Source organism: Lathyrus oleraceus, chromosome 7 (genome assembly GCF_024323335.1).
Source record: "Lathyrus oleraceus cultivar Zhongwan6 chromosome 7, CAAS_Psat_ZW6_1.0, whole genome shotgun sequence".
Lineage (NCBI taxonomy): Eukaryota > Viridiplantae > Streptophyta > Magnoliopsida > Fabales > Fabaceae > Lathyrus > Lathyrus oleraceus.
Window position 1 is genome coordinate 175,478,316 of NC_066585.1, and position 27,265 is coordinate 175,505,580.

At 41.8% G+C, this 27,265-nt stretch overlaps 1 protein-coding gene across 1 annotated transcript in view; it reads right to left on the reverse strand.

Moving 5' to 3' along the window:
* The window catches only part of LOC127102719 (uncharacterized), a 99,899-nt gene extending 73,545 nt beyond the window's left edge, over positions 1 to 26,354 (reverse strand). The window contains exon 1 of the mRNA XM_051040063.1: positions 26,264 to 26,354. The gene's annotated coding sequence lies outside the window, so the exon portion shown is untranslated. The remainder of the gene's footprint in view (positions 1 to 26,263) is intronic.
* Between the last annotated feature and the right edge of the window lie 911 nt (positions 26,355 to 27,265).

A 27,265-nucleotide genomic window follows, 5' to 3' on the forward strand; every position in this document is an offset into this window, starting at 1 on the left:
CGATGTTCAGATCGAAGAAGTTTCCGACGATCAGGTCGATGCAACTTGTGGCGTTCAGGCCAGTGTTCCGATATTCAGATCGAAGTAGCATTCAGGCCAGTTTTCCCGGTATTCAGACCGAAGTGGCATTCAGGCCAATGTTCAGGTATTCAGACCGAAGTGGCATTCAGGCCAGTTTTCCCGATGTTCAGATCGAAGTCATCTCCAGTATTCAGACTGATGAGCGGCATTCAGGCCATGGTTATTTCTGTGTTACCATTTACTTTGGTATCCAGGTTAGCATTCTTTTTCGGTATTCGGACTGACTCTCACCGTACCAGACGGATTCTTCTTTCAAGGAATTGTTACTTCACTTCACTTCAGTGCAAATTTTTGGGCTTTTATTGTATTCAATCCCTTGATACCACGAAAGTGCGAAAGCCGCCGCTATCTTCTTTTCGGGTCCCCGGTTGATTGAATAGGGGCAGCTGTAACACCCCAAAATTTGCCCTCCTCATTCATGCATTCACTTTTTAGGTCATTTAGCATTTCATGCCATATTGCATCGCGTCAATCAGAATTAGCTCCAAGAAGCTCGAACATCATCCAGGACACTTTGTGGGTTCTACTTAGACGGCCAGTCAACGTAAGGAATAGACTTGAGGTACTACCAACAGGTCTAATTGGGGCCTATTCACCATGAAAATTGCCAGACTTGAAGAAGCAAGAATCTGCTGCTGAGCTGTCATGCTCGCTAGGCGAAGGGCGCGCATTTCAGAAAAAATCAGGAAGCTTTGGGCCTCAGTTGACCTCATTCCAAGCCCATTACCCACGAAATCAGTCTATAAATACTGAAGTTTCAGTAGAGGAGTTACACTGGGAGAACCACGGGAGAGAGATCTTGAGAGGAGGAGACCTAGGAATTACTCTACAGCAACCTTCAGGCAGCTCTGAGAAGTTCACTCCGATTCACACGCTCTTTTGCCTCCGCCTCACAGAGCTTTACAAATCCAGCCACGCCGTTCGATCGATCTCTCTCATCAGGTATGCCTTTGTTCCTACTACTTTACGCCTCAAATTTGAATATTATGAATGTATGAGGTAACATCAGGTGTTGCCCACGAGTTTATGTTTGTGTATAAATATGTGTAACAATACCTCGAATGTTTTAATCATTTTCGTTTATGAGATGGATACCGTAGGGTTTCAGATCATAGAGATCGAACTGTTATCAAGGAGGAATCCAAAACCCGCAGGCCTTCGCTAGCCGCTTCGCTAGGCGAGCCTGCAGCGAAGCTTCGCTAAGCCTTCGCTAGGCGAAGCAGTCGCGAACGTGACAGTATCTGCTTTTTGTTCTGTTTTGTTCTAACCTGTTTTTGTGTTGCCATGGCATTGTTTTCCCTGGATCTCATCTTGTTTGTCTAACCCTTTGTCGAGTTTTGTGAGGGCTCATATGGCTTTTGCAGAGACACTCGCGTGGTTTCCCACTTTATTTGTGGGATACCCCCTGAAGTTTTATTCTGATTATTCGTGTTGACTGATTTCCTTTGACGGTCCAGCTGGAGAGATTTCAGGGTTTCTTGCTCCTTTAACTGCTATAGCTTCGGATCTTTATCTGTGTGGTAATTTTTTCCCTTTCTCGTACTTTATCGCTTTCTTAGCTGGAAGACCTCGATAGGAGGCAATGTTTGAGCCCCTTGGTGGCATTTTACTTTGAGATACATGTTTTATGTTTTGTATTTGTATCCCCACATGTAGCGCGGTTCCTTCGTCAAGGACTGCCTGTTTGCCCTCGAGCATCCCAAACCCTAAAACCCATAACACACGTTTACTCCTTCTACTACAGGCGAGTAAGTCTCCAAAGGTCGAGCATCCGGTAGATTGCGTAGTGACGTTGTTCGTCCAAAACCCAATCCATAACCCCGTAGTTAGCCGAACTACGGCTTGCTCTGATTCTCATTCCATATGAGATACGTAGGCATAAGACGCGATGTCTTAGCGAGCACAATTACCCCCAACCCATAGGTCAGCCGAGCTACGAAGACTCTGATTCTCATATTCAGATGAGATACGTATGCAGTGGATGCGACATCCGCGTGAGTCATTTCTCTTAACCTTTTTAGTAAATAAACACATTAGGTAAACCCACACCCTTTAGACGAAAACCACAAAAGTGGATCCCGTAGAGTACTATGGATGCGTAGGGGTGCTAATACCTTCCCTGCGCATAACCGACTCCCGAACCCAAGATTTGGTTGCGAGACCCCGTCTTGTCCTTTCCTTTTTCAAGTTTACTTCGAGCATTTCCTTTCCCTCCTTCGGGATGAATAACGCACGGTGGCGACTCTTCTGTCTTTTTCTTTCGCCGGTTGTTTTTTCGCGCACTGTATTTTTCAGGTTGCGACACTTCGACCGGCTCAACTTAATGGATTTCAATTTTTCCCTTAACTTCTTACGCTGGTACAGATGAACTCTCTTGAAATGAATTTTGAGATCGAAAATTGATTTACATTCGTGACCGCAGACACGGCAGGGAATCAAATTAGGGTTAGGGTTTTGGTTGGTATTCCATTGAGGGAGATTGAAAAAGGAGTGTCATTTTGTGTAAGCGGAGATTGAAATGACGTCGCCGAAGCGTTCGGCGAGGGTTTTGAGAGAGAGTGCAGCGTCGAATGGAGGTCCACGTGGAGGTTTGTTGTCGAGGTCCCAGAGGATTATAACCTTTTTGTTAGGGACGTGTTTGGGGATTGGTGTATTGATTTTGATGGAGGATTGGAAACGGGGTTTTGAGCAGAGTTTGTAATTATTTGGGAAAAGAAGTGAAGAAGTTAAGTTGATAGAGTTTGCGCTGTGGAAAAACAGAGAATGCATGCTTCTCTTCGTATCGACGAAGAAGAGTCGCTTTTTTTTAATGCGATATGAGCTTTTTTTTTGTTACGGATGATAATTTGGGCTTGCTCATTGTAGCACCTCAAATTTGCACCTATCATTATGCATACATTTTCATATTAGGTCATGGCATATCATGATCCATTGCATAGCATTTGCATTGTCCCTCAGTTGCCTCAAGAGCAAGCAATCAAGAATTAGGTCAAACTAATCTCCTGATCAGTCAACCAAGCAAGCAAAGGAATTTCTCATTGAACCAAGGCCTTGGGGTTTGTCCAACAAGTTCACATGGCTTGGAGGTCTATTTGAAGTATTTTGGTCAAGGGTTGAAGACTTGGAAATCATCAGTTCATACACAGACAGTCAAAAACCCTAAAAAAGTCAACTGTCAGTCAAAGCAGTGGATGGTGGTCATTCTTGTGGAATTTGGGCACCATGGTCAATAATCAAGAGTTCATACAACTTGGGACATCATTTGAAGTCAAGTCCTCAAAGAATTAGGGTTTGGAAGTCATCAGTCAATGCATAATCAGTCAGAAACCCTAAAAGTCAACTGTTGGTCAACTGTCCATTTAATCAGTGATTTGATGATTGGAATTGGGTTGTGAGAGTTCATTCATGTCCAAATAGTCATCATGTATCATGCCAAACACCATCATGGAAGAATTTGAAGCCAGATCATGAACTTCCCAAAATGGAAACTGGGCCTGTAACTGAAACTTACCAAAAATGGAAAGTCTTGATCCTCAAACTTACATCTTGATACAAGCCTCAAATGAATTTTTGCCCAACATGAAAGTTGAAGATCTTGTTCTCCCATTTCCAAAAAGTCCTAGAACTCTCAATTCCCATGTGTGGTTGGCAAGTTATGATCGAATCGATTTCAGAAAATCTTGAACTTCAGAGGGCCATATCTCCCAAACCGTTTGGCCAATTTTGGTGGGGTTTTTTCCTACAAGTCACATTTGATCCCCTCTTTCCAAAAATATAAATTTCATGTGCCAAAACTTCACCAGTCAAAATGGCATATTTTGACCTTTTTCATTTAAATGTAAGTTTGACCAAGAGTTGACTTTTTGATTTAAACATTTTTTCAACATTTGGCCAATTGGAACAGCTCATAAATGTCATTTAGAATGTGTTTGCAAAGTCAAAATATGCAGTATATAAGGCCATTGCTTGGTTGCTTGAATTGTAAGAAAGGTACAAATTCACCATACTTGTCCATGCTTCCACAACCATGCCTTGTACTAGCAGCATTATGCAACATTTTTTCTGTCATTAGAGCCTCATCTTGCAGCCTAAACCCAACAACAATAGAAGGCCATGCTTAGTTGCTAAAAATTGGGCAAAAGTACATGTGTTCACCATACTTCCAACAATAATTTGTACTGTCCATAGCAGATTTTTCATCCACCTTTCTGCTGTCAAGGACAAGAGCATTAGCAGCAGCATGGCATACAACTCACTCATGTTGAATCTCTCCTACTGGCATTCCTAATTTTCTGCCAAGAACAACCATACCTCTTGCCACCTTGCCTTGTACCACTCACACATAGCAGAATTTTTGGCCATCATTTTCTGTTTGGACACACACATAGCAGCAGACCACTGACTCTCTCAAAACCTCACCCTGCTGTGCATTTCAAGGGGACTGTCAAAGCAGCATACCAAAGGGGACCTTCACTCATTTTTCCAACAAAAAACCCTTGCTTTGCATTTCTTTTGCTGTCAAAAAGCATCCAAGATACAACACAACAAAACTAAGGCTGTCAAGACATTACAAGACAACAGCATCCATGAAGAAAACAAGATACATTGGCATTTATTTTTCATTCTGCTGAGATCAAAAAGAAAAGGAACCCTGCTATTGGCATTGGATTTCCTCTGTCAAAAGCACAATGGCTGCACAAGACCACAGACCAAACACTCTTCATTCATTCTCAAAAGGCATCCCACCTTGCCATTTGCATTTTCCTGTCATCAAATAACAAAAGAACAAGCCACTGCAGCAGAAAAATCATGATTTCTCCTTGCCTTCATTTTGCTATTTTTCTGTACAAACACAACAAACCAACACCTTCTCTCAAAAACTAACCTAGCTATTGGCTTTGCATCTCAAATTCCCTGTCCAACATAAGAACACCAAACCCAACCTTGCCTTGCCCTGCATTCCCATTTTCCTGTCCAACTCCAAACATTGCCTTGCCAACCATGACAGTTTGGGTTCATCTCTATTTTTCATCATTTCCAAACTTTGCCAACATAACACAACCTGCTATTTGCATTTGAAAATTCTGCCAAAAACTCCACAGTTCCAACACACTGCATAACAACACTCATTCAAAACTGGCCCTGCTATTTGCATTCCAAGGATCCTGTCAAAAACAAAACAGACCAACCAAGATCAACCATTCACCTTGCTTTGGCCAAACTCCAAAAAACCTGTCAAACTCAAAACCAATCTCACTCACTCATTCAAACCCTCCCACTTGCATTTTCAAAACCCTGCTAGCAATATCCAACAGAAGGGGGACAAAAGTTGGCTTGGTTTGAGGCACTTTGTTCCAGCATTTTCCAACATAACAAACACAAAACCAACATAACAAGGAATGGACATTCTCTCAAGCATCACTATGGCCAGGCCTTGTACTGTCACATGAAACAGTCCCAACCAACTTCACATTCCCAAAAGACTTTGCTTTTGCCCATCAAGAAAAGCCAATCCCAAAACTGCTTTCATTGAGCTTTTGGCATTTCTCCAAACCTGTCCAAACTTCATAAGACTTAAGCCTTGCACTGCTTTGACCATCCATTCACCATTACCAAACACTGCTAGCAGTCACTTGGTCAAGAGAAAAACACAAAAACTCACTCAAGGCCAACTTCATCATTCATCAAAAACACAAAAAACTCATCCATGACAGTCCAAGATTGATGCCAAAACAAGCCATCTCAAGCAAAACAACCTTCATCATTCATCATTGGGGAGTTTCTAAAGCATCAGTTTCAGGCTAAGAGGACCAAAACCACACTGTTTCTCATTCTGCTTCAAAATTGGTAAAATTCGATTTTCACCATTCTAAAATCCATGCTATGCTTATTGTAGTTCCTTGTATGCTGATTCTGTTGATATTTGAATCGTGTGAAATGGTCTTGTATTGAGTGAGAATTTTGATTCTTAAACTTCATGTTTGAATATGTCCTTGATCATTTCTTATTGCCTAGCTCGATTTAATGAAAACCATGGTGGGATTCATACTGCTTGTTGTTTGATGATCATTTTAGTATATGCCATTGCTTTGTTTGGAGAAGAATTGATTGGGTCGAATTTGAGAGGGATGAGTGTTGTTTCCTGTAGCAGAAACCCTAGCCTTCCAATGCATTTTCCAGGATTTTCCTTTGTCTCACGTGTTACTGTACCCGCGCCCCAGAGCCAATGAAAATATTTCATTTTCTGGACCAAAACACGGTCGTTTTGATAAGTGACAGGGTTATTTACAAAAATGCCATTCTTTCAATTTTATTCCAATTTATTTCTTCAATTATTTCATCAATCTTCCAAAATTCATAACTTGCTCATTTTTGATCCAAATTGAATGGGATTTTTTGTGTTGTGTTCATCATGATCTCTACTTTTTTATCATTATTTTTCCAGAATTTTTGGATGAATGGTTTTTAAATGGCCTTAGGGTTTGTGACATGTGACCAAATTTTGTACACTTTGCCAAATCAATTGTGAAATGATGAGAATGTATCCAATGGCTCCCAAATTTTTTGTGCTTAAACTAGACACATTCATGGTGATTTTGGTGTAGAGTTTGTGAATTTATCATTTGTGGTTTGTGAGTTATGATTTTTTGAATTAGGGTGTGACAATTTGTGTCACACCATTGATGTCCAACTTCATGATTTTCATTACCATGCTTCTTGACCTCCAAATGGATTGAAATTTTGCATGAGCATACTCTTGTATGTCTAGTTGACTTGTGAATTTTTCTTGGATTTATTTGAACAATTTTCCATTTGTTTGAGATTTTTCTTCCCTGCCTAGACAAATGTTGACTTTGTGTGACACATGTTCCCATTTCATTTGTGAAATTCTCATACTCTATTGGATGGACATGAAATTTTGCATGAGATAACTAGACATCCTCATCTTTGCCATGGTTTTGATCCCACTCATTTATCATACACCATTCTTGACTTATGATTTTTCTAAGTTGATGCATGTTTGGTTGACTTCCTTAAGCATGTTCAAAATTGCCTTGACTTTCTGATTTTCATTGACTGTCTTCCACTTGTCCAAATGAGATGAAATTTGACATGTATACCATTCTATGTGTTAGGTTTGATCATGATTTATTTGGTGATTTTTGGAAATGTCTAAGATTGCTTTTGATGCAAGTCTTGCTGTTGACTTCTATGAGCTTCTGTTTGCCATGTTTTGACCTGAATGGTTCATGAAATGATGATGATGATTGATATGAGTGTGAATCCAATTGTTTGTGTTTCCTAATTGTTTGAACATGATTTGGGATGCTTGCCCTTTGCTGTCTTAACTTTCTCATTCACTTTTGACCCTAGGCTTGCCCTAGTGGTCTTGTTACTCACCTTTGAGCTTGTGTTTTCAGGTTGACCATCAAATGGCCATTAAGACCAATTCTTTTGATTGAGCTTACTCAAGTATCATTGTCTAACCTCTTTGTTTTGTAGGTGGCTTGGCTCACATGCCCTAAGCCTTGTGCCTTGCACATCCATGTGCCTCTAATGGACAGTTGTTGTCTGTTTCTGTTTGTTTTGTTTGAGGTTGCATACTAACATCTGCTTGACTGTTTCAGGTGCTTTAGTTGCTTAGTTCCTTGTGAACTTTTTGCTTTGCTTTGCTTGTATAAGCAATTTGCATTGAGGTATGTCTCTTTTACTTCATGTAGTCTGGAAGACCTGGCCTGTTACTTGGCCAGGCAACTGTCTGAAGTCCTCCTTAAGAGGCAATGTTTGTGATTGTTTAATTTTGTCCTTGCATAGAGTCAAAGTCCTCCTAAGTGAAGAGGCAATTGGTGGAAGGTAGGGATATGCAATCTATCCCCCACTATTCAGTGTGTCATCTGCTTTGCTCACACCACTGTGTTGATGCATTACAGATAAAAACCCAAGATCTTGTACAATTGTACAGTTGAGTCAGTCTTAATGTGTAGAAGGGTTCCTACTTTCTGAACCCACACATTCTTGTCTTGAGCTCTCCCAGGCCAGGGATAAGAGCTGTGAAGTCTTATCTTCACTCATCCTTTCATCTGCTTCACCTTAGTCTCTCAATGGCAAGGTTAAGAGCAATATTCACCCAGTTCCAGAGGTTTGTTTGTTGAGGTTGACATGACCCCTCGACTAAAACCTAACCCTTGTTTGAGCCACTTGTTTGTGTATAGTGTGTGCTATCTGTGCTTGTAGGATTGTTTGACTTGCTTCCTGTGCAAGTTAGGTTTGTTTGACTTGCTTCCTGTGCAAGATAGGATTGTTTTGACTTGCTTCCTGTGCAAGTTAGGATCAGTTTAGACTTGCTTCCTGTGCAAGTTAGGTTTTGCTTGGCTTGCTTCCTGGGCAAGTTAAGTGTGTGTGGCTTGCTTCCTGTGTGAGCCATACTTAGGATAGGTTGGCCCTTGTGCCATTTAGCTAGAAACCTTAACTTAGGGTTGATTTGCATGATAACATCTAGGCTCGAGTCGTAGTCTCCCTAGTTGTGTCTCCCTCTGTTATCTGATTAGGCTAGTCCTTTATCCCTCCGTAGGGGAACTACATCGCCCTGATCTTCATACCAGATGAAGTATGTAGGCAGGAGATTGAGCTGATCTCTCCGGGCGCCCTTTTCTTTTTTGTGTGAGTTGTCTGACAGTTGCTAGGCTCGAGTGCCTGACTCCTTAGCAATCTGTTGTCTGTCTGTTTGAGTGCGTGTTTGACAGTTATAGGCTCGAGTCCCCGACTCCCTATTAACTTGTTGTGTTGTTGTGTGCTTGGAAGCTGATGTAAGTCCATCGAGTGGCATTTGGGTTCCAGTGTGGGTTTGTTGGTTCGGATGCTGATGTAAGTCCAGTGATTGGCGTTCAGGCTCCACGTTTGCCTTCTTGAGTGCGTTTTGGTTCGGATGCTGATGTAAGTCCAGTGATTGGTAGTCGGGCTCCACGTTTGCCTATGCCTGTGTTTGTTTGTGCGCGTGTCAGCCGAGCTACGAATGCTCTGATTCTTCTCTCGTCCGAGAAGATACGTATGCATAGGATGCGATATCCTAGCGAGCATGTGTCGTCTCCCCAGTCCGAACTACTTCGACTCTGATGTCTATGCCTGATAGACTAAGTAGGCCCAGGATGCGACATCCTGCCGAGTCAGTCTTGTCTGTTTTTCTTGTGTCTCTTTCAGCCAGTGCGTGTGTGTGTTTGAGCAGTGTTTTAGCAACCATTTTCCTTCCTTTTGTGCGTGGATCCCGTCGAGTACGACGGATGCGTAGGGGTGCTAATACCTTCCCTTCGCATAACCGACTCCCGAACCCATACTCTTTGGTCGCGAGACCATGTTCTTTCCTAGGTTTACTCTGAGCGTTTCCTTTCCCTCTTTTGGGATAAATAACGCACGGTGGCGGCTCTGTTGTTCTTTCTTTTCCCGCCGGTTTTTCGCGCGATGCGACAGCTGGCGACTCTGCTGGGGAAATCCGAGAAGTTGACCTGTGCTGGTCCATCTTCCCTGAGCGAGTCTCTCCTAGCGCTCTCTAGGTTAGGGTTTGGTTGCTTTGTGTTGTGTTTATTTATTGCATTCATTTGTATATATTTGCATTTACTGTTTGCATTTATTGTTTGCATTAATGTTTGCATTTATTCATATTCATCTGCTGGTTGTGCTGTGTTTCTCTGTTTGGGGTGGGAGTTACTCGAGGTAAAAGGCCCAATACCCAGGCTATGAGTGAAATCTAGGAAACCTAGGAATAGAGTGATTCATGGGAAGCGGGTGGTATGGCGCCACTTAGCGGAACATTGATATCACGAGCAGTTCAGACCCTGGTGGGATATTATCGGTGCATACATCGGGTGTGCACAGGATGATATTCCACGAAAGGTTATTTATGCTGCGTTTCTCTCGACCTTACCCTGGCCTAGATAACACCCGTGAGTGGGGAGGGTTTGATCATTACAGGTACAGTTGCTGATTGATTGGTGATTTGTTGGTGACTCTTGGTACTGATGGTGACTGTGAATTATGGGGCATTTATTTCTGGGACGCCAGAGTTCTGTCCGTGGTTTATGAGCGGGTTCCGTTTATTTCGGATCCCCGGGCTGAGTTGAGAGTACTTGTTCAGAGGATCCGTTTGTCACCCGTTCAGTGGTTGTTCCTGTGAAGGTAGTGATATAATCTCCGGTTCCGTTTATTTCGGAACCCCCCAAGTTGGATTTATGGTGACTTGATCCCACAGATTGACTGATTCAGAAAAGCAGAGGGTCTACAGTTGACTTGGTGGCGCAGTGACCTGCATTCATGCATTTGCATCATCCCATTTTGCATTCATCTGCATTCAACTCATGTCTGTCCGTACTCAGGGTCCGTTATTTTTAAATTAAAGACTCAGGTTGAGAGACATCCAGATGTCAAAATGTTGTTGATTAAATTTTACCTGTCTCAATGAAACCAAAAAAAAAAGAGGACTGAATGTTCCTAGTATGGACAGACATTGCATGTGTGAGTCATACTAACCCGTTTGCTGTTTTGTAGGTTTCAGTATTCAACCGGTACGCATAGCTCGTCTGTTCAGATAACCTGCTGGGGGTCAACAAATCCAAGCTGATGGATCTTCCCAACGCCGACATCCTTGAGCTGAAAGAGATGATGAGGGAGTTGTTCAGTGTTGTGCAAGGGCTTGCCTTGGGACAGAAAGCCATGTCTGAAAGATTGGAAAGGATTGAGAAATGGCTGATAGTGGAGAAAGTTCAGGAGAAGGCTCTGTCCTCCGAAGTGAACAAACCTTCTGGTACTGTAGCAGAGAAACCCTCCGACAGTGGTCCATTCAAGAAGAAGGTTGAGCCAGTTGGTGTGCCTGCAAAGAAAGAACGTAGCAAAGATCGTTATCATCCTTATGCTGTCACTGTAACCACTCCTGTCAACAATCCGCCTGCTCAACAGCAACAACAGCCACCTCAACAGAAGACACCGAGAGCTAAGAGTCAGGTAAAGAAGAAGAAAGAGGATCGTCAGTTTGAGGAACCACCCGTGACTTACGCCCTTCTGTTCCAAAGGTTGATGGATCTTGCTTTAGTACGGCCAAGGATATTGATTCCCATAGAACAGCAGAAGAGGCCACCAAACTATAATGAGAATGCCAAGTGCGAGTTTCACTCTGGGGCACCCGGACACAACATTGAGGGCTGTAGAGCTTTTAAGCATGTCGTCCAGGACATGGTGGACTCCGAGACCATTAACTTGGCCCAGATTATGAAGGGGGATGTCAGCCCTGCGCCCAGAAGAGGACCAGTAAAAGTCAAGATGGTGAAGAAGAACAAGAGAGGAATGGAAGTGGCTGAGGAGAGTCAGTTAAAGATTCCAAAGTCTGTGGTCCCGAAACTTCTGCTACGGGATGTAGCCTTCCCTGCTGTTGATAATGCTTGTGCGACTGTCACTACCAAAGGGTGTGTATTGATGAAAGACCCGACCCAGAAGATAAAGAAAGTAGAAATGGACAATGAAAGATGTAAAGCACCCAGTCTGACAGTTGAAACCATCCAGGTAGAGAATGCCCTTGCTGCTGAGAAAAAGAAGAAGTTGTCCATTTCTTCTTATAAACAAGCTCTGGAGGTGGTGAAGAACCAAGAGGCCCCAGGCTGGGGAAGGATCATCGATATCGTGGCAAAAGCAGACATGTTTGGAGTCGGTTATCGTCCGGATTTAGAGTCGTCTAGACCAGACAGAGGATGTCGTCCACTATACGCCTTCGTCAGTGCAGGAATGTTGGATCCCGGTCATACCCGTTCAGTGGGTGAAGATGTCGACAGCAACCGCGAGCTTGAGGCGTGGATAAAGTCGTGCGTACCAGGAAGCTGGAAGGCCTCCAAAAGCATCACTGTCACTCATTCTGAAGAGTAGTATTTCTGTTTTTCAATTTTTGTTTGCATGAAAGCCATACGTTTTGCCCGAAACGTAATGGTCCATTGTAAGGGCCATCTCATGTGTTTCATTATGCAACATTTTGCATCAGTAATGAATGGATGTTTTTGTAGTTAAAAGCGGTGTTCCCTGTTTTTCATTTAATTTTGCAATTTAAAAAAAAAAAAAAGAAGAAAAAACAAATAAAAATGGCAACATTTTTTTCATTTCTCTTTCCTTTTGGTTCTGTTTCGTTCCGAAGTGATTACTCTCCTGATCTCACCGATAACGATTTGGTTACACCTCTGTATGACTTCGATAATTCGACCTATCATGCCAGAGAAAAAGGCGAAGAAGATGGTGTTTTGTTGGAATTAGCCAGGTCATTGAAACAAGAGGAGAAGGTGATTCAACCACACGAGGAGCGATTCAAGATTGTTACTCCAAGCTCCGCCGAGGTTAGAAAGCAAAAGCTGAGGCCGACAAAGGATGAGAAAGAGAGAAGGTGTGAATAGACTATCAAGATGCGAGCAGAGCTAATCAGAAAGATGCATTCCCGGTACATCACGATGAGGTATTGGTTGATTATATGGCTCAGGTCTCAGTGTTTATCTTCATGGATGGCTTCTTGGCCAAGACCAGATTGAATTGTTTCCAGATGATATGAAGTAAACCAGATCCATCACACAAGGGGCACCTTCTTGTTCTAAGTTGATGTCGTTCCGTCACATGAGGCCGGTGCCACGTATCAGAGGTCTACGGTGAAAGCAAATGCCATGTTGATGACATGATGGCAAAGTCCCAAGCAGAACAGGGGCATCCGGTAGACTTGAGGCAAGTTGTTTGACCGTTTGAGATAACTCATACTGTTGAGTCTGAAGCAGTGCACTTATGGAGTGTTGCCCATCAAGCTACCGAGGCTTGTTGAGAGCGAATCAGAGGAATCGAGGTCGATCCTGCTAAAAAAAAAAAAAAAAAAAAAAAAAAAAAAAAAAAAGAGGGTAAGTTGTAGGAACCTCTGATTCCGATACCTCAGTGAAAGAAATAACTGTTAATCCGGTACTTGATAACCCTCGAGGGGTCTACGAGGTGCGTATTGAGTCAGCATGACTAGTCTTGTCGAAAAGAGTATGCAATTTACCTAAGCAAAAAGTTTATCGACTGTGAAACAATACACTCATTGTTCGAAAAAACTTGATGTACTTCGGCATAGGCTGCTCGCCGACTGAGACAGTATATGTTGATTCATACCACTTTGTGGATGTCCAAAATGGATCTGATCAGATATGTGTTTGAGAAGCTAGTAGCAACCCATGGAAAGGTTGTCAACCAAGGAAGTTTGAGGTCCCTGATGAGGACATCTCGAGGTACTCAAATCGAAAGATTGAGAGTGACCGATCCCGGAGGAGGGGTCTGACCCCGAATCCGAACGGATTCCGATGTCTGAGGGGGAATGAGATGAGGTGAATAAGTTAGTGCTTCCCGGATCACAGTTGGTTACACCAACAATGGTGGCTGAACATAAAGTCTGTATCCTGGATATTGAACCTTGGGATGTGCATCTACTTGGGGCAGTGGCTTCCTCACAGATATATGAGAAATCAGAGAAGACTGAATGGATAAGGACTCGGAATGACATGTCAAGTCCAATTGAGGAAAAAGCGTTGACAGTTACCTGGCATGGGGCATTTGTACCCAGTGAACGAAGCATGTTGTTAACCAAGAAGTGTGACCTCGCGCGTACCACGTGGAAGAATTGGTTGAAAAGGATCCTTCCTCCTCAAGACGATTGTGGGGCAAATGGACAAACAGTTATGAATGTCCATTTGTGGTCAAGAAGGTTTCCCATCTGACAGAACCTTGTTATTTATGACCACGGATGACGACGATTTTCCATTCCCTGTGAATGCGGACGCAGTTAGAAAATACTTCGTGAAAGAAACCCGCTGGACAAAAAAAAAGAATAAAGAGTCCAGGCAAAAAATGGGCATCCCGGCGAACCAAGAAAAAGAGAAAGGTTCGGGCAAAAGTTGGGGATAAAAATAAAAGAAAAGAACTGTACACCCGGCAAGTTGAAAACCCGCAAGGGCGACTTGGGCAAAAAAGGGTATCCCGGTGGACTGAAACCCGAAAGGGCGGTCCAGGCAAAAGAGGGATTGAAACGAACAACTGCGTCCAGCGTGATCATTTGTGCTCATGATGACTTGGATAATCTCCGACAGAGACCGATCGGAAGCGTCTTGTTCAGAAGACAGAAGGTGCGGAAAGTCCTGAGGACATATGAGGTGTAACTGAGTTGGAACCCGACGAGATCGCAGTTTCACGTTGCCACTAGGATAGATTTTTCTTTTATGTGCAATCACCTCTTTCCAGGGTTTGCTTCCTGTGTGTTGCTCAATTGTGAGCCATCTTTTATTTCAGTCAAATAAAGCGTATGTCCGGTCAAATAAATTTTGTTTTTTGTGTCATTACTGTTTTGATTACGAAAACATCTATTCATTTTGATAAGAATATTTGCCTTTTGAAACATAGAGGTCCCTTCTGATGCATGCTTGTGAGATTGAAATCTGGAAATCTTACTTGAAAGTTTGAATGACCTAAGTGTTGAAATATCAGAACACCTGGGGTATACCTGGGGCACGTTTTTATCTGACGATCTCTCGTGCAGAGCCAAATCAGGGGCAAGGGATAGATGAACCGTGAAAAGACGGTGAAGGATTACGACAACGATCCTGAAAAGTTAATCAAGAAGACCCTTCAAAGTCTGATGATTGGAAAGTATGTATGAGCCCAAGGGTTCGGTCTCCGTGAAGTACGGACGAGTTGGGAATACAAGATGATGGAGCAGAAAAGTCCAGAAGAGTCTGGGAGTTCTTAAAAGTGGAAAGTCAACACTATGGGTGAATGATGGATACTAGTGGATTGAGAGTTTGATCTCCCTGGTAGATTCGAGATCGTTGTCTCCTCAGCAAGCCTGAAGGTCATCACGTCCCCAGCCCAAGCCAGTATTGAAGCTATCAGAGTTATTTCCCCTGCAGAGATACCTGTAGACAGTACCTTCTTTCCCCAGCAGATCTGAGGATTGTTCATCCCCAGCAGGCTTATGCTTGCAAATTTCCCCAGTTGAGAATCCCCGCTGAGCGCCTGGCAGCTATTTTCCCCGGGAGTCCCCTAGTGGAGTTTATCAGTAGACTGTTTGTGTGTTCCTCAACAATTGGGTTTATGATGCTGTTATCTCCAGTAAGGCCGTGAGTGTTCATCCCAAGCAGGTTTGTGGGAATTCATCTCCAGTATGATATGACGTGTTATCATCCTCAACAGAGTTGTTACTCTCACTGCTACGGTTGTTGTTCTCTCCACTAGGATCGTTCTCCTCAGCAGAATGGTGTGGTTTTTCCTCAGCAAGTTCCCCGAGTGGAGCAGGTCTCCTGAAATACATCTCCAGCAGTGATTCTCCTACATATGGATTGGTTGGGTCGTCCCTAATGGAGTAGCATTTATTTCTCCAGCAGAGTTCATCCTACCAGTGGATTGGACGAGTTTCTGTAGTAGACTGATATCTGTATCCCCAGCGGAGTTGTGACTATTTTCCAAGTCTGAAGCTGTCTTCCCAGCAGAGGTTGTGTTGATGGTTTTTCCCCAGCAAGGTTTGTCTTTCCCCAGCAGAATGGAAGTTGACTTGGTTATAGGATCCCCAGCACAGTTCCCGGAGTTCCCCGATGTTGTCTCTGAAGGAGACGTGTGTTTATGCATGCATCATTTAGATAAGCATAGCATATTGCATCATTAGTGCATAGCATTTCCATGATCATGGGGCATTGTGTAAAGCAAGAAAAAAACTCATGCATCAACATTGCAAGCATATCCATTAACCCTAGGCCGTGGCGACCAGCCGAGGTTGGGTTGTTGGAAAGAGTTTAGCATTGCGCCATTGGATCGGCTTCAGGATTGGGTTCATCAGCATGGTTGAGAGGTTGGTGTTTTCCCAACAAGTGATTCCTCAGTCGAGTGGGTATCCCCAGCAGTGTTACTCCCCAATTGTTAGCGTCTTGCCAGCTTGGGTCTTTTTTCCTTAAGCAGATATGGGTGTGTCTGATCTCTCCATGTAGAGTCTACCCCTTAAGCAGAAAGTGTCAATCTTTTCCTGCCATTTCCCCACTGAGATACATCCTCGTGGATGACGGTTGCTTCCGTTCCCTCCCTAATGGGATGGGTTTTCCCTATTGAGTTCTTTCCTCATTAGGATGAGTCTTGATTCAGTCTGCCTTTTTGGATCGATCCTAAATTGGCTTCTTGTTGACTATCTCTTGTATTGCCCTGGGGCATAAATGAATAGTCGCTCACTAACCGGCACTCATTCATTTCATCCTCAGCGGAATTTGTGGCTTCTACCACCAAACCGGTAGTTGTAAGTCCTATCTTTGTGGTTTTCTACCTACTAGCTGGTAGTTGTAAAATCCCACTTTCATCCCCTTGTTGGAGTTGACCGTTTGTGCTCATCCTATTGGTGACTGGTTACTTTTCCGTGGTTTTCTGCCTACAAACCGGTAGATGTCATCCCCTCTTTGTGGTATTAATGGTCTTGTCCCCTTTGGATACTTGCTTTGATCAAGCAGTATTGTCCCCATTGGGTCTTCCCCTTCCTTTTGGATACTTGCTCCGAGTTAGCAGCTTTATCCCCTGTTGATTGGTCATCTTTTGCATACCTAGTCTGGTACCCAGATGCCTTTCTTTTTGGTCGATTATTCATTTAACAACCTACAACCCGGTTATGGATAATCTTCCATGCGAGTGTATTATCTATGTTTCGACGGCTATAGATAATATGTACTTATGATTTCCCGGTATTCAGACCGAAGGAGTTTCCGACGATCAGGTCGATGTACTCATGGCACAAGGCCAATTTTCCGGTATTCAGACCGAAGGAGTTTCCGACGATCAGGTCGATGTACTCATGGCACAAGGCCAATTTTCCGGTATTCAGACCGAAGGAGTTTCCGACGATCAGGTCGATGTACTCATGGCACAAGGCCAATTTTCCAGTATTCAGACCGAAGGAGTTTCCGACGATCAGGTCGATGTACTCATGGCACAAGGCCAATTTTCCGGTATTCAGACCGAAGGAGTTTCCGACGATCAGGTCGATGTACTCATGGCACAAGGCCAATTTTCCGGTATTCAGACCGAAGAAGTATCCTCCTCTCCGTTGGTGTCGATAAACGTCGAGTTTTTCCCGATCATCCGTTGATGATTTGGTTGTGTTCACTCTCCCCAGTAGAGTTTCCTCCTCTCCGTTGGTGTCGATAAACGTCGAGTTTTTCCCGATCATCCGTTGATGATTTGGTTGTGTTCACTCTCCCCAGTAGAGTTTTCTCCTCTCCGTTGGTGTCGATAAACGTCGAGTTTTTCCCGATCATCCGTTGATGATTTGGTTGTGTCCTCCTTCCCAAGTGAAGTAGTCTCCTCTCCGTTGGTGTCGATAAACGTCGAGTTTTTCCTATTCGTCCTATGACGTCTAGTTGTACCTGTCCCCATGTGGATTTACCTCTCCGTTGGTCTTGGTAAACGTTGAGTTTTTCCCATTTCGTCCGTTGACGTATGGTTGTATCCCTTCCATTCATTCATTAATGTTTGGTTACCTCTCCGTTGGTCTTGGTAAACGTTGAGTTTTTCCCATTTCGTCCGTTGACGTATGGTTGTGTCCCTTCCATTCATTCATTAATGTTTGGTTACCTCTCCGTTGGTCCCGATAAACGTCGAGTTTTTCCTAGTTGTCCGTTGGCATCTAGTTGTGATTTTTGTTCCCATTCCCCATCGTTGTGATGTCTGGATGTGGCCATACCCTTTGAAAACCAAAAAAACAAAACAAAATACCCAGCAATAAATATCAAATCCCAGTAGACGTTTCCATTGGTGGATCCCTGTATTGTGCAAATTCTACGGTTCTTGGTATTCAATCCCTGTTTACCCTGAAAGTCTGACAGCCGTTGCTCTCATCCATTCGGGTTCCCAGCTGATTGAATAGGGGCAGCTGTAGCACCTCAAATTTGCACCTATCATTATGCATACATTTTCATATTAGGTCATGGCATATCATGATCCATTGCATAGCATTTGCATTGTCCCTCAGTTGCCTCAAGAGCAAGCAATCAAGAATTAGGTCAAACTAATCTCCTGATCAGTCAACCAAGCAAGCAAAGGAATTTCTCATTGAACCAAGGCCTTGGGGTTTGTCCAACAAGTTCACATGGCTTGGAGGTCTATTTGAAGTATTTTGGTCAAGGGTTGAAGACTTGGAAATCATCAGTTCATACACAGACAGTCAAAAACCCTAAAAAAGTCAACTGTCAGTCAAAGCAGTGGATGGTGGTCATTCTTGTGGAATTTGGGCACCATGGTCAATAATCAAGAGTTCATACAACTTGGGACATCATTTGAAGTCAAGTCCTCAAAGAATTAGGGTTTGGAAGTCATCAGTCAATGCATAATCAGTCAGAAACCCTAAAAGTCAACTGTTGGTCAACTGTCCATTTAATCAGTGATTTGATGATTGGAATTGGGTTGTGAGAGTTCATTCATGTCCAAATAGTCATCATGTATCATGCCAAACACCATCATGGAAGAATTTGAAGCCAGATCATGAACTTCCCAAAATGGAAACTGGGCCTGTAACTGAAACTTACCAAAAATGGAAAGTCTTGATCCTCAAACTTACATCTTGATACAAGCCTCAAATGAATTTTTGCCCAACATGAAAGTTGAAGATCTTGTTCTCCCATTTCCAAAAAGTCCTAGAACTCTCAATTCCCATGTGTGGTTGGCAAGTTATGATCGAATCGATTTCAGAAAATCTTGAACTTCAGAGGGCCATATCTCCCAAACCGTTTGGCCAATTTTGGTGGGGTTTTTTCCTACAAGTCACATTTGATCCCCTCTTTCCAAAAATATAAATTTCATGTGCCAAAACTTCACCAGTCAAAATGGCATATTTTGACCTTTTTCATTTAAATGTAAGTTTGACCAAGAGTTGACTTTTTGATTTAAACATTTTTTCAACATTTGGCCAATTGGAACAGCTCATAAATGTCATTTAGAATGTGTTTGCAAAGTCAAAATATGCAGTATATAAGGCCATTGCTTGGTTGCTTGAATTGTAAGAAAGGTACAAATTCACCATACTTGTCCATGCTTCCACAACCATGCCTTGTACTAGCAGCATTATGCAACATTTTTTCTGTCATTAGAGCCTCATCTTGCAGCCTAAACCCAACAACAATAGAAGGCCATGCTTAGTTGCTAAAAATTGGGCAAAAGTACATGTGTTCACCATACTTCCAACAATAATTTGTACTGTCCATAGCAGATTTTTCATCCACCTTTCTGCTGTCAAGGACAAGAGCATTAGCAGCAGCATGGCATACAACTCACTCATGTTGAATCTCTCCTACTGGCATTCCTAATTTTCTGCCAAGAACAACCATACCTCTTGCCACCTTGCCTTGTACCACTCACACATAGCAGAATTTTTGGCCATCATTTTCTGTTTGGACACACACATAGCAGCAGACCACTGACTCTCTCAAAACCTCACCCTGCTGTGCATTTCAAGGGGACTGTCAAAGCAGCATACCAAAGGGGACCTTCACTCATTTTTCCAACAAAAAACCCTTGCTTTGCATTTCTTTTGCTGTCAAAAAGCATCCAAGATACAACACAACAAAACTAAGGCTGTCAAGACATTACAAGACAACAGCATCCATGAAGAAAACAAGATACATTGGCATTTATTTTTCATTCTGCTGAGATCAAAAAGAAAAGGAACCCTGCTATTGGCATTGGATTTCCTCTGTCAAAAGCACAATGGCTGCACAAGACCACAGACCAAACACTCTTCATTCATTCTCAAAAAGGCATCCCACCTTGCCATTTGCATTTTCCTGTCATCAAATAACAAAAGAACAAGCCACTGCAGCAGAAAAATCATGATTTCTCCTTGCCTTCATTTTGCTATTTTTCTGTACAAACACAACAAACCAACACCTTCTCTCAAAAACTAACCTAGCTATTGGCTTTGCATCTCAAATTCCCTGTCCAACATAAGAACACCAAACCCAACCTTGCCTTGCCCTGCATTCCCATTTTCCTGTCCAACTCCAAACATTGCCTTGCCAACCATGACAGTTTGGGTTCATCTCTATTTTTCATCATTTCCAAACTTTGCCAACATAACACAACCTGCTATTTGCATTTGAAAATTCTGCCAAAAACTCCACAGTTCCAACACACTGCATAACAACACTCATTCAAAACTGGCCCTGCTATTTGCATTCCAAGGATCCTGTCAAAAACAAAACAGACCAACCAAGATCAACCATTCACCTTGCTTTGGCCAAACTCCAAAAAACCTGTCAAACTCAAAACCAATCTCACTCACTCATTCAAACCCTCCCACTTGCATTTTCAAAACCCTGCTAGCAATATCCAACAGAAGGGGGACAAAAGTTGGCTTGGTTTGAGGCACTTTGTTCCAGCATTTTCCAACATAACAAACACAAAACCAACATAACAAGGAATGGACATTCTCTCAAGCATCACTATGGCCAGGCCTTGTACTGTCACATGAAACAGTCCCAACCAACTTCACATTCCCAAAAGACTTTGCTTTTGCCCATCAAGAAAAGCCAATCCCAAAACTGCTTTCATTGAGCTTTTGGCATTTCTCCAAACCTGTCCAAACTTCATAAGACTTAAGCCTTGCACTGCTTTGACCATCCATTCACCATTACCAAACACTGCTAGCAGTCACTTGGTCAAGAGAAAAACACAAAAACTCACTCAAGGCCAACTTCATCATTCATCAAAAACACAAAAAACTCATCCATGACAGTCCAAGATTGATGCCAAAACAAGCCATCTCAAGCAAAACAACCTTCATCATTCATCATTGGGGAGTTTCTAAAGCATCAGTTTCAGGCTAAGAGGACCAAAACCACACTGTTTCTCATTCTGCTTCAAAATTGGTAAAATTCGATTTTCACCATTCTAAAATCCATGCTATGCTTATTGTAGTTCCTTGTATGCTGATTCTGTTGATATTTGAATCGTGTGAAATGGTCTTGTATTGAGTGAGAATTTTGATTCTTAAACTTCATGTTTGAATATGTCCTTGATCATTTCTTATTGCCTAGCTCGATTTAATGAAAACCATGGTGGGATTCATACTGCTTGTTGTTTGATGATCATTTTAGTATATGCCATTGCTTTGTTTGGAGAAGAATTGATTGGGTCGAATTTGAGAGGGATGAGTGTTGTTTCCTGTAGCAGAAACCCTAGCCTTCCAATGCATTTTCCAGGATTTTCCTTTGTCTCACGTGTTACTGTACCCGCGCCCCAGAGCCAATGAAAATATTTCATTTTCTGGACCAAAACACGGTCGTTTTGATAAGTGACAGGGTTATTTACAAAAATGCCATTCTTTCAATTTTATTCCAATTTATTTCTTCAATTATTTCATCAATCTTCCAAAATTCATAACTTGCTCATTTTTGATCCAAATTGAATGGGATTTTTTGTGTTGTGTTCATCATGATCTCTACTTTTTTATCATTATTTTTCCAGAATTTTTGGATGAATGGTTTTTAAATGGCCTTAGGGTTTGTGACATGTGACCAAATTTTGTACACTTTGCCAAATCAATTGTGAAATGATGAGAATGTATCCAATGGCTCCCAAATTTTTTGTGCTTAAACTAGACACATTCATGGTGATTTTGGTGTAGAGTTTGTGAATTTATCATTTGTGGTTTGTGAGTTATGATTTTTTGAATTAGGGTGTGACAATTTGTGTCACACCATTGATGTCCAACTTCATGATTTTCATTACCATGCTTCTTGACCTCCAAATGGATTGAAATTTTGCATGAGCATACTCTTGTATGTCTAGTTGACTTGTGAATTTTTCTTGGATTTATTTGAACAATTTTCCATTTGTTTGAGATTTTTCTTCCCTGCCTAGACAAATGTTGACTTTGTGTGACACATGTTCCCATTTCATTTGTGAAATTCTCATACTCTATTGGATGGACATGAAATTTTGCATGAGATAACTAGACATCCTCATCTTTGCCATGGTTTTGATCCCACTCATTTATCATACACCATTCTTGACTTATGATTTTTCTAAGTTGATGCATGTTTGGTTGACTTCCTTAAGCATGTTCAAAATTGCCTTGACTTTCTGATTTTCATTGACTGTCTTCCACTTGTCCAAATGAGATGAAATTTGACATGTATACCATTCTATGTGTTAGGTTTGATCATGATTTATTTGGTGATTTTTGGAAATGTCTAAGATTGCTTTTGATGCAAGTCTTGCTGTTGACTTCTATGAGCTTCTGTTTGCCATGTTTTGACCTGAATGGTTCATGAAATGATGATGATGATTGATATGAGTGTGAATCCAATTGTTTGTGTTTCCTAATTGTTTGAACATGATTTGGGATGCTTGCCCTTTGCTGTCTTAACTTTCTCATTCACTTTTGACCCTAGGCTTGCCCTAGTGGTCTTGTTACTCACCTTTGAGCTTGTGTTTTCAGGTTGACCATCAAATGGCCATTAAGACCAATTCTTTTGATTGAGCTTACTCAAGTATCATTGTCTAACCTCTTTGTTTTGTAGGTGGCTTGGCTCACATGCCCTAAGCCTTGTGCCTTGCACATCCATGTGCCTCTAATGGACAGTTGTTGTCTGTTTCTGTTTGTTTTGTTTGAGGTTGCATACTAACATCTGCTTGACTGTTTCAGGTGCTTTAGTTGCTTAGTTCCTTGTGAACTTTTTGCTTTGCTTTGCTTGTATAAGCAATTTGCATTGAGGTATGTCTCTTTTACTTCATGTAGTCTGGAAGACCTGGCCTGTTACTTGGCCAGGCAACTGTCTGAAGTCCTCCTTAAGAGGCAATGTTTGTGATTGTTTAATTTTGTCCTTGCATAGAGTCAAAGTCCTCCTAAGTGAAGAGGCAATTGGTGGAAGGTAGGGATATGCAATCTATCCCCCACTATTCAGTGTGTCATCTGCTTTGCTCACACCACTGTGTTGATGCATTACAGATAAAAACCCAAGATCTTGTACAATTGTACAGTTGAGTCAGTCTTAATGTGTAGAAGGGTTCCTACTTTCTGAACCCACACATTCTTGTCTTGAGCTCTCCCAGGCCAGGGATAAGAGCTGTGAAGTCTTATCTTCACTCATCCTTTCATCTGCTTCACCTTAGTCTCTCAATGGCAAGGTTAAGAGCAATATTCACCCAGTTCCAGAGGTTTGTTTGTTGAGGTTGACATGACCCCTCGACTAAAACCTAACCCTTGTTTGAGCCACTTGTTTGTGTATAGTGTGTGCTATCTGTGCTTGTAGGATTGTTTGACTTGCTTCCTGTGCAAGTTAGGTTTGTTTGACTTGCTTCCTGTGCAAGATAGGATTGTTTTGACTTGCTTCCTGTGCAAGTTAGGATCAGTTTAGACTTGCTTCCTGTGCAAGTTAGGTTTTGCTTGGCTTGCTTCCTGGGCAAGTTAAGTGTGTGTGGCTTGCTTCCTGTGTGAGCCATACTTAGGATAGGTTGGCCCTTGTGCCATTTAGCTAGAAACCTTAACTTAGGGTTGATTTGCATGATAACATCTAGGCTCGAGTCGTAGTCTCCCTAGTTGTGTCTCCCTCTGTTATCTGATTAGGCTAGTCCTTTATCCCTCCGTAGGGGAACTACATCGCCCTGATCTTCATACCAGATGAAGTATGTAGGCAGGAGATTGAGCTGATCTCTCCGGGCGCCCTTTTCTTTTTTGTGTGAGTTGTCTGACAGTTGCTAGGCTCGAGTGCCTGACTCCTTAGCAATCTGTTGTCTGTCTGTTTGAGTGCGTGTTTGACAGTTATAGGCTCGAGTCCCCGACTCCCTATTAACTTGTTGTGTTGTTGTATGCTTAGAAGCTGATGTAAGTCCATCGAGTGGCATTTGGGTTCCAGTGTGGGTTTGTTGGTTCGGATGCTGATGTAAGTCCAGTGATTGGCGTTCAGGCTCCACGTTTGCCTTCTTGAGTGCGTTTTGGTTCGGATGCTGATGTAAGTCCAGTGATTGGTAGTCGGGCTCCACGTTTGCCTATGCCTGTGTTTGTTTGTGCGCGTGTCAGCCGAGCTACGAATGCTCTGATTCTTCTCTCGTCCGAGAAGATACGTATGCATAGGATGCGATATCCTAGCGAGCATGTGTCGTCTCCCCAGTCCGAACTACTTCGACTCTGATGTCTATGCCTGATAGACTAAGTAGGCCCAGGATGCGACATCCTGCCGAGTCAGTCTTGTCTGTTTTTCTTGTGTCTCTTTCAGCCAGTGCGTGTGTGTGTTTGAGCAGTGTTTTAGCAACCATTTTCCTTCCTTTTGTGCGTGGATCCCGTCGAGTACGACGGATGCGTAGGGGTGCTAATACCTTCCCTTCGCATAACCGACTCCCGAACCCATACTCTTTGGTCGCGAGACCATGTTCTTTCCTAGGTTTACTCTGAGCGTTTCCTTTCCCTCTTTTGGGATAAATAACGCACGGTGGCGGCTCTGTTGTTCTTTCTTTTCCCGTCGGTTTTTCGCGCGATGCGACACTCATGTGGATTGTGGCCCAATGGTATGGAATTTTCCTATTTGCACACCGTTTTATACATACTTGTAACAAACCCGAACTTTGAATTTATATTTTAAGACCGTTAATACATAGAGAACTACAAACATACACTAATATAATCTTACAATTGTGATTCATTTATAAAAAGAAAAGTAACATAAATAAAACATATAATAGTACGTAATTATTATAAAACTCAAAAGATAACATGTCAACTTATCCAATAGTATCTCTTAAATTAAACTGTAAAACATTGAACATCATCATTGAAACAATACTAAAATTCATAACATCTTTTTCCATCCTACAACAGCACAAAGAAATATGTTAAATTGTATAGTATTTTTTCGAATATGCAAAATGTACTATGAAACATAAACTAAAATATTTTGTAAAATCAAACCATTTGATTTTCATACCAATGATCAACGATATTCATTTGATATCAATCAAGTATCCTAACTAACAAAGTTTAACAACTATTTGTAGTAGTCGAATATGATGTATTCTTTTTTGTCATGTATTAAGATTTTCAAACCACTTTTGCTCCTACCTTATGTGGACACAAATTAAGAAATTCATTTATAAAAAATTTGTAATGAAAAAATTAATTAAAATTTTTAATTATATATATATATATATATATATATATATATATATAACTTGGGCCAAGAGAATCCTGATTAGCATTACCCTTATTTAAAAGCAACATGCTCCTTATAATAAGGTTTGTAACGAAGAATAGTATTGTTAGCGGGGTAGAAAATGTTGTGAAAATTTCTAAATAAATCAGTAGCCCAATCGAATGAAAGTTCCCGGCTTAAATCTTTTTATACCAGAGTCATCACCATCGATGTCTTTCTCTTTTCGGAATCAACACCAACAATGTTTTGGCACTCAATGGAATTCGGAGACTGAGACAAACTTTGGTCTTGACTTCTTCCCCTTAAATCTACTCTCATTGTCCATCTTCAATTCAACAAACTTAGTGATTGTCATATTCAAACAAGATCAATTTGTTTCTCATAAGCTTCAACAAATGTAACCAATACATGAACCCTTAATACACAAATCTATAACAACAGGTATAAGATATAAGATATGTAAAAAAAAACTATTAAGACACAAATCTAAATACTTATAAGTCATTCAAAACAAAGAATATAGTGCATCTACATATTTACAATTCGTACAGACCAAAATCGCAAGAGCTTCAAAGAGAACACATTACTGACCAAAATCGTGAGAGTCTTAAAGAGAACACGATGCAGACAATTATTTAAAACCTTTCATATAGTTCTTCCTCTATTACATATTCACCATAGTCCAAATCCTGATCTCCTTCCAGTTCATCATCCAAACCCTCTGTTCTTCCCATTAAACCCATTCCCCCAAGCTTTCCATTCTCAACAACATTCCAAGGAAGCCACAAATCAGCATTCTTCCCCAAATCCCTATCCCAATAATCTCCAACAACAACAGTCTTCAAATTGACCTCCCTAACCTTCCTCAACATCTCTGCAAATTCCCGATCATCCGAAACCATAACAAACCAACCAACCTCTCCGCTCATCATCTCCCTCTCCAAGCACAAATCCGCCGCATTCCCCTTCTCACCGACCTTCACAACTTTAACGAAAACCCCTGCGCGCCGCAACTCCGAACCCAAACCAAATCCAACCCTAGGTGCAACAATATTCCCCGCAACTTCATTATAAGTATGGATTCTCCGAACGAACCAGACCTTCGAACGACTCAACTTAATGGATTTCAATTTTTCCCTTAACTTCTTACGCTGGTACAGATGAACTCTCTTGAAATGAATTTTGAGATCGAAAGTTGATTTACATTCGTGACCACAGACACGGCAGGGAATCGAATTAGGGTTAGGGTTTTGGTTGGTATTCCATTGAGGGAGATTGAAGAAGGAGTGTCGTTTTGTGTAATCGGAGATTGAAACGACGTCGCCAAAGCGTTCGGCGAGGGTTTTGAGAGAGAGTGCGACGTCGTATGGAGGTCCACGTGGAGGTTTGTTGTCGAGGTCCCAGAGGATTATAACCTTTTTGTTAGGGACGTGTTTGGGGATTGGTGTATTGATTTTGATGGAGGATTGGAAACGGGGTTTTGAGCAGAGTTTGTGATTATTTGGGAAAAGAAGTGAAGAAGTTAAGTTGACAGAGTTTGCGCTGTGGAAAAACAGAGAATGCATGCTTCTCTTCGTATCGACGAAGAAGAATCGCTTTTTTTTAATGCGATAGGAGCTTTTTTTTTGTTACGGATGATAATATGGGCTTGCTCGTGTGGATTGTGGCCCAATGGTATGGAATTTTTCTAGGGAGTGGTTATTTGCACACCGTTTTATACATACTTGTAACAAACCCGAACTTTGAATTTATATTTTAAGACCGTTAATACATAGAGAACTACAAACATACACTAATATAATCTTACAATTGTGATTCATTTATAAAAAGAAAAGTAACATAAATAAAGCATATAATAGTACGTAATTATTATAAAACTCAAAAGATAACATGTCAACTTATCCAATAGTATCTCTTAAATTAAACTGTAAAACATTGAACATCATCATTGAAACAATACTAAAGTTCATAACATCTTT